The 11,320-nt window shown below is 48.4% G+C and overlaps 1 long non-coding RNA gene across 3 annotated transcripts in view; it reads left to right on the top strand.

The window, feature by feature from the left end:
• Positions 1–11,320, top strand: part of LOC121479531 — a 60,192-nt gene continuing 48,872 nt past the window's right edge. For 2 of the 3 annotated variants that reach the window (XR_005984743.1, XR_005984742.1), the window contains exons 1-2: positions 1–1,264; positions 7,048–7,184. This is a non-coding gene — a long non-coding RNA (uncharacterized LOC121479531). The remainder of the gene's footprint in view (positions 1,265–7,047; positions 7,185–11,320) is intronic. The other variant, XR_005984744.1, reaches the window with a different exon arrangement.

Here is an 11,320-nt window from a genome sequence, read left to right as displayed (position 1 = left end):
CGCTCCCAGGAGGCAGTGCCCCTGCAGGCGGAGAGGTGTCCTCGCGCGCCCTGGGCTGGGGTCCCGGTGGGCCTCGGAGTTGCCGGGTCTCGGGCCGCCGGACGCTTTGTGTTGAGCCCCGGGGCCTGCGGGATCCTGTTCCGCAGAGCAGCTCTCCGAGGGGAGCCTTCCAGAGAAAGGCTCTGGGAAGCCAGCCTGCCACGCGGGCTCCCATCCTCGCTGGCCCACTGGTGTCGCGTGAGGCCGGTCCTCCCAGGGGAGGCCGTCTCCTCCTCCCCGCAGGATCTGAAGTTCCGCCCTGGGGAGCACCGATCGGCCCTGCGGACCCCTCCCCGCTCCCGGCTCCGCCTCCGGGTTCCCCCGAGGTGCGTGTGCACCGAAACCGCTGCAGTGACTCACAGTTGCAGATGTTCCCACTCTTCCCTTCTGGCGGAAGGTGGCGGGCTGCTGGCCTCGTGCCTGCGCCTGCCGCATCCCAGATGTGCCTGCTGAGCGAATTCACGGCGGAACCGGCTCAGGATTCCCAGGAGCCCGGCCTGAATGGCTCGCGGGGATCCCTCGCCCGCATCTTCCTCCAGCTCTTTGCAGCGCCGGGCACGATGTGAATGAATGAATGGCTCGCGGGGACCCGGAGGAAGACAGGGGCCCACGGCTCAGTGGGGCTCACAGTCCGGGAGGCGAGAGAGAACAGGTCCTTTAACAATCACAGGGAATGTGTCACTTGTTTCCACCGCCAAGCGGCCGCAGTTAGGCGTTTGTCAAATGCAATGAGCTTATGAGTTCCATGTTCTCTTCATTTCACCCAGGAGGACCCCGAGACTCAAGACGATGTGACTTACCCAGGAACACGCAGCTGGTGGGATTGGCAGTTAGGACTCAAATCCAGATCACTCGGACCCCAGAGTTGAGGCCCTTCTTTGTCCAGCCTTTCCAGTCACCCCCACTTAGCACAGTAAGATGGGAGGGGGGCCCGAAGCTATTAATGTTGCCTACAAGGAGTCTGGGGCCACTTTTATGGTTCCATTTGAACTGGTCTTTTAGGCAAAGTAGACTTGATAGATGTGGAGGAGAGGAAGAGTGTCTCATGCAGAGGGAACAGCAAGGGCAGACACTTAGTGGATTGTGAAACCCACCTGTGTTGTCCTTCCTGTGCTTTGCATTCCCAGCCACTGCTTGGCGTCATCTGGTTGTCCTGCAGGCACTTGGAGCTCAGAATTTTCATTTTGTTTGGATATTCCTAGAAGCGGAATGTCTGGGTCATACAGTAAGTTAAATACAACGCCACAAGAAACTGTCAAACTTTTCAAAGCGGTTGTACCCTTTTACACTCTTGCCAGCAGGATAGGAGTTACAGTTTCTGACAATGTCATCAACACCTGGTATTGTCAGGTTTTTGATTTTTGCTGTTTTAATGGGTATGTGGCGGTACCTCACTGCAGTTTCAATTTGCTGATTTGTGACTGTGAAGATTACATTGTTGAGTATCTGGATTTTGTTGTCTTCCTTTGAATAGTGCAGACTGTTATTCTGGCAAGTGGTTAATCTGCTTTTAGTTGGGCTAGATTTTTTCAATCCTTGTTTGTAATCTTTTTTTGTGGCAGATCGAGAGTAGCCTTTATTCCTTAATCAGATTAGCTTTTATTCTAAAGCATGGGCTTTCGTGAGGCTAGTGAGTTGATGGCAGGAATCTCAGTGACCAGATTGTACATACCTTAGAGTGTCCTCACAGATGAATGTTCTGGTGCTGTGTAACCCTCCTTCGGTTCTTACTTGCCTCTGGGCTGGGAGTCAGAGCCCTGATACTTGTCTAGCCTGATGGGTTGAACACACATGGGGTAGGATTTAATTTGTTTTAAGTAAAAGAATGAAAGGATATTCTTGTACTTCTAAATTTGTGGAATAAGAGTTCTCATCACATAGAGATTTAATTTCCCTTTCTGATTTTATTAGTCAGTTCCAACCAGGAAACAGAAATCAAAGCAGCTATTTTAGTAGAATTTAATATAAAGATCTGTCAACTAGGTATTATTTATTTTTATTTTTTTTTAAAAAGATTTTATTTATTCATGAAAGACACAGAGAGAGAGAGAGAAAGGCAGAGACATAGGCAGAGGGAGAAGCAGGCTCCATGCAGGGAGCCTGATATGGAACTCAATCCCAGGACTCCAGGATCACGCCTTGGATCGAAGGCAGGCACTAAACTGCTGAGCCACCCAGGGATCCTGGTATTACTTATTAAGTAGGTAACTGAAAGTTAAAAACTCAATCATGGGGCACTGGGGTGGCTCAGCTGGTTAAGTGTCTGCCAGTGTCCTGGGGTCCTGGAATTAGACCCCCGCATCAGGCTCCCTGCTCAGTGGGGAGCCTGCTTCTCCTTTTCCTGCTCCCCCTGCTTGTGCTCTCTCTCTCTCTCTCTCTCTCTCTCTCTCTCTCTCTCTCTCTGTCAAATAAATTAATAAAATCTTAAAGAGAAACCAAAACCTTAATCACTTCTTGGCCTTTTGGCTAAGATCAAGTGAAAGGTAAAAATTCCATATTTTGAAGGAAACAACTGCAGGAAGCTGCTCTCTCCCTTAAGCTGGAGGTGCAGAGTGAAGAAACTGTAATTAAAACCTTTAGGAGAAAAAAAAAAAAAAAAAAAAAAAAACCTTTAGGAGATTGGCAGAGGGCCCCATGGGAGTACATCTGGGGGTGGGAGGGTGGGGGGGGGGTGGGAGGGGCCTATAGAGTTGGTCCCAAGACTAGGGCTGGTGCTTCTCACAGGGTGTGTAATGAAGCTGATTCTGCTGGCTGAAAGCTCCCCAACTGGGTCCAAAGGGAAGCCACAATAGCTTTGCCAGGATGAGGAAGGGCTTCTGGTGTGAGGCCAGCAGGGAACAGGAAGCAGACAGGAAACAGCTGTTCTGGCTTCCTCCCTGAGCCTTGCGCTCTCCCTTCAGCGCCCCCTTTGTCAGCACAGGGAGCGGCTGGCAAAGCAGGCAGGTGGTTTGCTGGGTGCACTGCAAAGCCCGGGAGAGAAGGTGCACTGGGAGCTGAGAAACAACAGCTTAGTTACCAGCAGCACAATGATGTTCGAAACTTCTCTACATGTTAATTGTGTGCTCCCCACCATGTGGGATGCTTGCTCTGTCTCCAGCCAACCTCATGCCTTTCTGCCCCAAATCTTTGCTCATGCTGATACCTACTAGCTGGAATATCTGTTCTTGAATATCCAGCTCAAATTCCCTAGTGGCATTGTCCCCAGATGCATTTCATCACATTGTCCCCTGAGCCGCATGTGGCTGTCTGAGTGTGCATCTTGATTCAGAATCCAGACCTTTTGCATTTTTCATGGTGCCTGACATGCTGCCCTCAGTGCAGCGGCCGATCTTTTGGGTGTTGACGATGGACAATATGAGCCAGGTTGTGAGAATCAGCCTCCTGACCAAGCCCATCAGCCATGGGGCTGTGTCCCCACAGGAAAAGTGTCTTGGCTCTGCTGTATTCTTACCTACTTGTTCACAAGGAGTAGCGTTGATCAGACCTTATGAAACCTCCATCTGAGTTTTCCTCCCACTCAGACAATTTTTGAGGTTTTTTCCTTTTTAGTTTTAGGTGGTTGAAGTCCTTTGGGATCCCTTCCACTTTCTAATCAATACCAGTATTTCCTCAGAACCACCAGGGAACCCCTGTTTTTACTGGCTTTTTTTTTTTTTTTTCTGACGCATTATGGATGTGACTCTAGAACTCCTGATTTCACTCTAAGGGTAACACAGTGGGGTATTTCATTCCATAGAATTCCAGGCCTCCAATGTGAGAGAAAAGCAACTGGGGCAGGAGACAGACTACATTTCCCGGTGGGCTGCTGATGCCAGGGGGTGAGGGGGGGGGGGTGGTCCTTGACCCGAGAGAGAGGGTCTAGGCAGACCTACTGGGGGCAGAGGTAGAAGAGGTGAGGGCTGTGGGGCCTGAAGGGAGCTCCATGGAGGGAGAGAGAGAAAGAGGAGGGAATTTTGAATATTTGTGATGTAGTGCTTTGGGGTATCCTCAAAAATTCCTACATATGATTCTACTTACTCTTTAAAACTTCTAGGGTCGATTTATTTTGTGTTCTATTTTATTATTTTATTTTATTTATTTTTGCTTCACCCTTCAGAGGAAGACTTTAAGGCACTGTAGCTATGATCTGGCTTCCTAAATTTATCAGAATACAACTTTAAAAATGGATTTAAATAGACCTCGGAACATTGGAGTAAAGTCGATTTTTCTTCTCAAAGTGAAGTACAGTTGAGTAGCTCTGGGAGGAAACTGAGCAGGGGTTCCATCCATCTCTAGATGTGGGGGCAGGCCACACCTGCCTCAGAAGGTCAGGCCTGGGGCCCCCGTGGGACCCACTGAAGCAGGCTCTTCAGAGACAGTGTTTGGAAATCTGCAATTTTTACGAGCTTCCAGAGAAGTCAGAGAACCGTGTCTGGAGGCCACTACTTTTATCGTGTGATTTAGGACATGGAAGGTGGAAGGACGGCTCTGACCATGCTCAAGGTCAGGAGCCTCTGGCTGACTCCATGCCACACTGCTGCTCAGTCTGCAGGGCCACTGCAGCCTTCTCAGATGGCCTCACATTTCCACTTTACTTTCTTCATGACCGATAGAAGGCAGAGTCATCTCCTGAAAGAGGGGAAATAAGAACTAATGGCCGCTTAAAAAAAACTTTGTCCAAATGCCAAACTCTTAAATACCCCATGCTCTTCCCCTTTTATTTGAGAGAGAGAGAGAGAGAAGAGAGAGAGAGAGAGAGATGTTGGGGAGGAGCAGAGGGACAGGGAAAGAGAAGGTCTCAAGCAGACTCTCTGTTGAGTGAGGAGCCCAGTACGGGGCTCAATCCCAGGACCCTGAGATCATGACCTGAGATCAAGAGTTGGATGCTTAACCCAACTGAACCACCCAGGCGCCCCCTTCCCCCCTTTTATTTCTTGCCTCTCTCTTTCATACCCTTTTACTGTTACCTGGTTGACCAGAGCTGTCACTTTAGAAAGTGGATGGTATTCACACAGAGACTGACTTGATTTTAGATGGGAATGCTGGCCTGTTTCCTCCCAGGGCGATCTCTAGTGCCACCTTCTGGACCTGTCCACCCTGCTCCTCACCTGAGCACCTGGCCAGCAGCTGTGCATTTCCATTGTCTTCCATAGGTGATAGTAAATACATTGTGTTCCTTTCATAGACTAATAGTTTACCTTCTCTTTGATATAACAGATTAATGAAAGAAATCTGTGTCAATGCGAGCTCAACACTAAACCATCGTTATCCATAGGAAAGTAAAAGTTGAGGGAGTGAAGTACAGTATGAGGACCTGTAGGCTCCCCAGATCGAGCTGCTCTCAAATGTCCCACTTTTCGGGCATGGTGTTTTCCTTCTTCTTCACCACTCTTCTGTCTTGTGCACCACATTCTCCCCAGGAGTGGAGGTGACCTCAGGGCAGGCAACTGGCTTGAGCAGAGGTCTGCAACTGCATTTGGCCTGGAGGTTTCTGTCCCTTGAGGCAGTGTTTTTTGTTTTGTTTTGTTTTGTTTTTTTAGGATTGTATTTATTTATTTGACCGAAGAGAGCACAAGCAAGGGGAGCGGCAGAGGGAGAGGGAGAAGCAGGCTCCCTGCTGAGCAGGGAATTCAATGTGGGGCTTGATCCCAGGACCCTGGAATCAGGATCTGAGCCCAAGGCAGACAGGCAGACACTTAACCAACTGAGCCACTGCCCCGAGGCAGTGGTTCTTAAGGGATTAGCTTGGGGGAACTTTCCCTTCCCCTTCTCTAGGATGTCTGTCAAGCCTGGAGGCACATTTGGTTGTTGTAACTGGGAGGGAGAGTGTTACCGGGATCTAGAGGGTAGAGGCCAGGGATGCGGCTCCAGATCCTACAACATGCAGGACAGCCCCCACCCCAGGGATTACTGGGTCCCTAAGTAATCAGAGTCTCTAACGTCTGTACCGAGCTTCTGCTGGGGGTGCTGTTTCACGTGCTGTGTTTTATCTCATTGTGACCTCATGGTGGCCTGGAGGCTAAGCAGTCAAACCCCATTTTACTGTCAGGGAAACTGAGGCTACAGCCAGCTTAAATGCTCTGCCAGGAATCACAGGGTCTGAAAGAGGCTGAGTCAGGGGGCAAACTCAGCTTCAGCCCCTGCGCCAGGCCATCACAGGGCACCTGCCTGTTGGGAGGGAGTGCTGAGGAAGACTACTGCTCTGCTTTCACTAGAGTTAAGCAGGCTTGTTCTTCCTTGGCTGGGGCCTGGTGCCCAGACTTGACCCCTCCAACAGTCTTGGGCCCCCCTTGGGCCCCAAAGTTCCCACCCGCACTGATAAATGCTTAGCTGGATCCTGCTGAGGTGCAGCCTCAGGAGAGACTTTCATACAGTATCTCCCCACCTAAAAGGGCAGGTTGCTGGGATTTCATGACATCTATGCACAAGGTCGTGGCAGGCTATCTGCACCTGCTTGGTGACCATTGTACAAGAAGCAGAATTTGTCTGGGACTTGCTTTGTCATATATACTTGGGGAGGGAGGTTATGTCTGTGCATACATGTGTGTATGGGTGTCGGGAAAGGGAGGAAATCCTCAACTACAAATATTGGTGCTGCATAATCAATCCCAAAGAGTCCAATTAGACATGCATGGCCAGTTTGGCTTGGGATTGCCCATAGCACCCAGCGTCTGGTCTCTTAGGGAGCTCAGCACGGTGACTGTGTTCTTGGCATCTCTGCAAGGAGCCTGGTCTGGAGCACCTTTGCTACTGTGAGCAGAATCTGCAAAGGCTGTGGAGTTTGATGGGAGGTCCAGGGAGTGGCAAAGGAGGCAGAGCTTGTGCCAAAGAGGGACTCAAGGACCCCGCCCCCCAACCCCCAGGGTTAAACTCTTAAGACTGGTAAATGGAGACCATCCCATATCACTCGGGTGTCATACTTTTGTGTTTGCTGTGAAAGGCAGAAGACATTATTGGACTGTTTTATTGTTGAATATTTTTTAAAAATCCACTAGTCTTTCATAATCTTTTATCTCTGTCATTTATCAGCCTCTAGGCAGCAAGCCCAGCAGAAGCTTCGGGGTGGAAAGTGCATGAATGAAGGTCTTGAAACCACGTTTAGCATGGACTCCAGTGTAAATCCCAGCGCCCGCCTCTCCCAGTCATTCAGCCTCTCAACCCCTCAGGTTTGTCATCTGTAAAATGGAAGTATAACAGTGCCCACCTCGAGGGACTGTAGTGAGGACTAGTGAGTTAATCTTTGTAAAGTGCCCAGAAGCTGCTACACAGTAACTGCTGTTATTAGCCTCACCTAAACCACACAGCCTAGCTTCCTATGTGTCACTATTGGTAAACCCATTTCCATGTCTTCATGCCGGGAAGCAAGACCACACCTTCCCGTTCTCAGGTATCTTTGCAAACCATTCCTGCAGCCAGGGGCTCTTGTCATGGATGTCAGTCGGACTATTTGTAGGCTGCGGTCACTGACATGGGGTGCAGGTGGTGGGTGTGTGTGTCCTGGGTCTTGGCTGGATGACTCTGACCTTGGCTCACACTCAGCCTGAGGTGGATCTCAGCCGTTCAGTGCATCCTGGAGCTGAATCCAGTGCTGTAACAGATTAGTGAGATATGGAGAATTGGCTGATAGTTTTGTGGGGAGGCAGGAAAGGTCTGAAGTTGCAAAGTCTAAAGCAAAACTGCACAAAAAACTAGCTTCAGGTCCCCTCCCAAACCAAGATCTCCCGTCGTTCTCCACCTGCCTCCCTCCTGAGCAGGAGGGGTGGAACACCTCATCTTCTCCCCAGACCCTGCAGCCGCAACCCCCTATTCTGTCCAGTTCCGTTCTCAGCTAACCAAGGTCCTCCCAGTGATCATGACCACAGATGTTTCTTTGCCTTGGTCGATCACACGTGTGTTGTGTGTGAATGTTACATGGAGTCTGAGGCTTTGAGCCTGAGCATTTGAGGTCCTGTGATCCCCTCTGCTGCGTCCCATGTGTTGTCTCTAGTAGTTTCAAGTCTTTCTGGAAACACCTTGTTTGCACAGTCCACCACCCCTTACAATCCTAAAGTCCAGAAAGCTCTGGATTGATCTTTCTTTCTTTCTTTCTTTCTTTCTTTCTTTCTTTCTTTCTTTCTTTCTTTCTTCCTTCCTTCCTTCCTTCCTTCCTTCCTTCCTTCCTTCCTTCCTTCCTTCCTTCCTTCCTTCCTTCCTTCCTTCCTTCCTTTCTTTCTTTCTTTCTTTCTTTCTTTCTTTCTTTCTTTCTTTCTTTCTCCTTCCTTCCTTCCTTCCTTCCTTCCTTCCTTCCTTCCTTCCTTCCTTCCTTCCTTCCTTTTTTGAAGGCTCTGTGTTTTAAAGTCGGTGTTCCATAACATTTCAGCAAACTCCTTTGGAAGCAAATCCTTGACCTACACTCAGGCTACTAATAGCTTCATTTATCTCACTTAGTGTGAATATTTATGTTTTGCTATGGAAATGGTAACATGCTCGAATATAGGGTGCTGCTGTCTACCTCACTGGACTGCTATCAATATAGGATATGCTTCAGTGTCTTTCAGAAATCCAAAGCATTCTGAATTACAGTGTACCCGAGAATTTCAGGTAAGGGATTTGAGACCTGTACAACTTTTATGTTTATAGAGCTGCTGAGCACAGAAACTACTCTTGGGGACTCCAGCAGACCACATGGTCTGAGACCTGATGGGACGCAGGTCCCCATAGAGATGCACTGAAGGAATGTATGGGTGCTTGTAAATCCACATGACTGCTCAGATTAATGGGTGCCTAAATAATTTGCTCACCCATTAAGATGGAGCCCCTTAAATGTCCTTTGGTCAGTTTAGCTCATGCCCTGAGAGCGTTGTTATTTTTTTTTAAGATTTTATTTATTTATTCATGAGAGACACACACACACACACACACAGAGAGAGAGAGAGAGAGAGAGAGAGAGAGAGAGAGGCAGAGACACAGGCAGAGGGAGAAGCAGGCTCCATGCAGGGGGCCCGACGTGGGACTCCATCCCAGGTCTCCAGGATCACACCCTGGGCTGAAGGCAGCGCTAAACCACTGAGGGACCCACGCTGCCCAGAACTTTGTTGTTATTAATGTGTTCAAATATTTTTGCCTGCAGAGTTTTCCTGTCAAAGGGCTTTTGTCACCTCGAGGAAGGACTTTTTGTTCTTTGTCCTCAGATTGCTCTCAGATCTTCTCTGACAGAGTTGCCAACACGCTGACAAGCCCCAAGTGATGGGATATGGGACCCTTGGTAGGTGTAGAGGTGTTTGGCAGGTGGGGAAGCCCCGCGCTTGCTCATCGGCACAGGTTCTGCATCAGAAACCCAAGTGGGCGTGTGTTTGACAGGATCTGCCAGGAAGTGCAGAATGACTTTCTTGATCTGGAAATGCAAATCTCAGATATTTTACACGTTTGCAGACATTTTAAAACAGTTGTGGTAAGACGCAAACTTCACATTGATAATATTTTGGGATTCTCCAGCATTTATTGAGAGAAATGCTCAGTGGTGTTTACCCAGGTGCACTCTCTCACCCACCAACTTCTCTCTGGTCCTGGAACTCCTGTCCCACTGGGACCCCTAATGCAGATGACTGAGTGGTATCTTCTGGATTTTGCTCCTCTGACAGACACATTGCTCCCCTCCCTGGGTCTTTCGTCTGCCTCACCAAATCTGCCTCTTCAAGATTCTGTTCAAAACTCTCTTCCAAGGAACCTTCCCTAAAAACCTGACTCCATATGCCGATTTTTTTATAATTAGCTTTTCCTACATGGTTGGTAAAATGAGATCCGACAAACACAATTTGATGGCAATGAACATTTGCACTCGTGTAACTTTTCTCTCAAATTACTTGCTTAAATTCCCAGGAGTGAGTTTGCTGGATCAAAGCAGTTAGATGTTTTTATGGCTGTAGAATTCATTCATTCAAAAATATCTGCTGCACATATACTGGGGGTACAGGGTTGTGCCAGGAGCTGGCTGTGCGACAGTGAACCAAACAGCAAACTCTCAGCCTTCCTGGAACTGACCTTCTGTTGGGGGAGAAGCCCACAACCCAATAAACAAGTAGATACATAGAATATCACATTAGGTGACAGCCATGGAGAATAGCAAGGTGGTGTAGGAGGATTAGAGAAGTACCTGTGGGTCGGGGCACGTGGGTGGCTCAGGTGGTGAAGCACCTGCCTTCAGCTCAGGTCATGGAGTCCTGGGATGGAGCCTTTGAATTGGGCTCTGTGCTCAGCAGGGAGTCTGTTTGTCTCTCTGCCTCTGCCCCTCCTGCCCATGTGGGCTGGCTCTCTCTCTCTCTCTCTCTCTCTCTAATAAATAAACAAATCTTAAAAATATATAAAAAATAAAAATGAATAAAGTAAATGAATAAGAAAAATAAATAATAATAATAAAAGAAGTACCTGCGGATGGTGAGGAGGGATAGGGAGTCGCTGTTTCATATGAGGAGCTCAAGAAAGGGCTCAGTGTTGGGGTGATATCTGAGAAGAGACCTGCAAGAAGGAAGTGAGGGAGCTCTGCTGACACTATGTAAGGGAGAACAACTCAGGCAGAGAAGCAGAAGATGCAAATGTCCTGTGGCATAAAGCACCTTCAGGGACTTCCATTATGTGTATGCTGGTATACTTGAGGGTGTCTCACAGGTCTCTGGGGCTCTATTCATTAAAAAAAAAATTCTCTTTTCTTTCTTCTGTGAATTGAATATTTGTGTCTTTCCCAATCCTCCTAATTCATATATTGAAGCCCTAATCATCAGTGGGAGGGTGTTTGGAGATGGGCCTTTGGGAGTAATTGGGTTTAGATGAGCCCATGGGAGTGAGTGGAGCCCCATGATGGGATTGGTGCCATTATAAGGGGATGAAGGGACCAGAGTTCTCTCTGCCCTGTGAGGACACAGTGAGAAAACAGCTGTCTGTGAACTAGGAAGAGGGCTCTCGCCAAGAACCCAACCATGTGGGCACCCTGATCTGGGACTTTCAGGCTTTGGAGCTGTGAGAAATCATTATCTGTTGTTTGAGCCACCCAGCCTGCGGTCTTCTGTTGACAGAACTTTCTCTTCCTCTGTCTGCCGGGGTAATCTCAACTGACCTGCCTGCAGACTTGAGGCCCACTCATCCATTCTTCATGGCAATTACTGTACAGATATATATTAATCCCCACTTCTTTATTGATATCTTCTATGGTGTGACATCGTTCTCACACCTTCCTATTGTTCACCAGATGCGGCCTCCTTTAGCTCTTTTTTTTATTTAAGATTTTATTTATTTATTTTGAGAGAGAGACAGAGAGAGAGAGAACAGA

Source organism: Vulpes lagopus, chromosome 20 (genome assembly GCF_018345385.1).
Source record: "Vulpes lagopus strain Blue_001 chromosome 20, ASM1834538v1, whole genome shotgun sequence".
Classification (NCBI taxonomy): Eukaryota; Metazoa; Chordata; class Mammalia; order Carnivora; family Canidae; genus Vulpes; species Vulpes lagopus.
The sequence above is the reverse complement of the archived record's forward strand: the minus strand, read 5'-3'. Positions and strand labels throughout refer to the sequence as shown.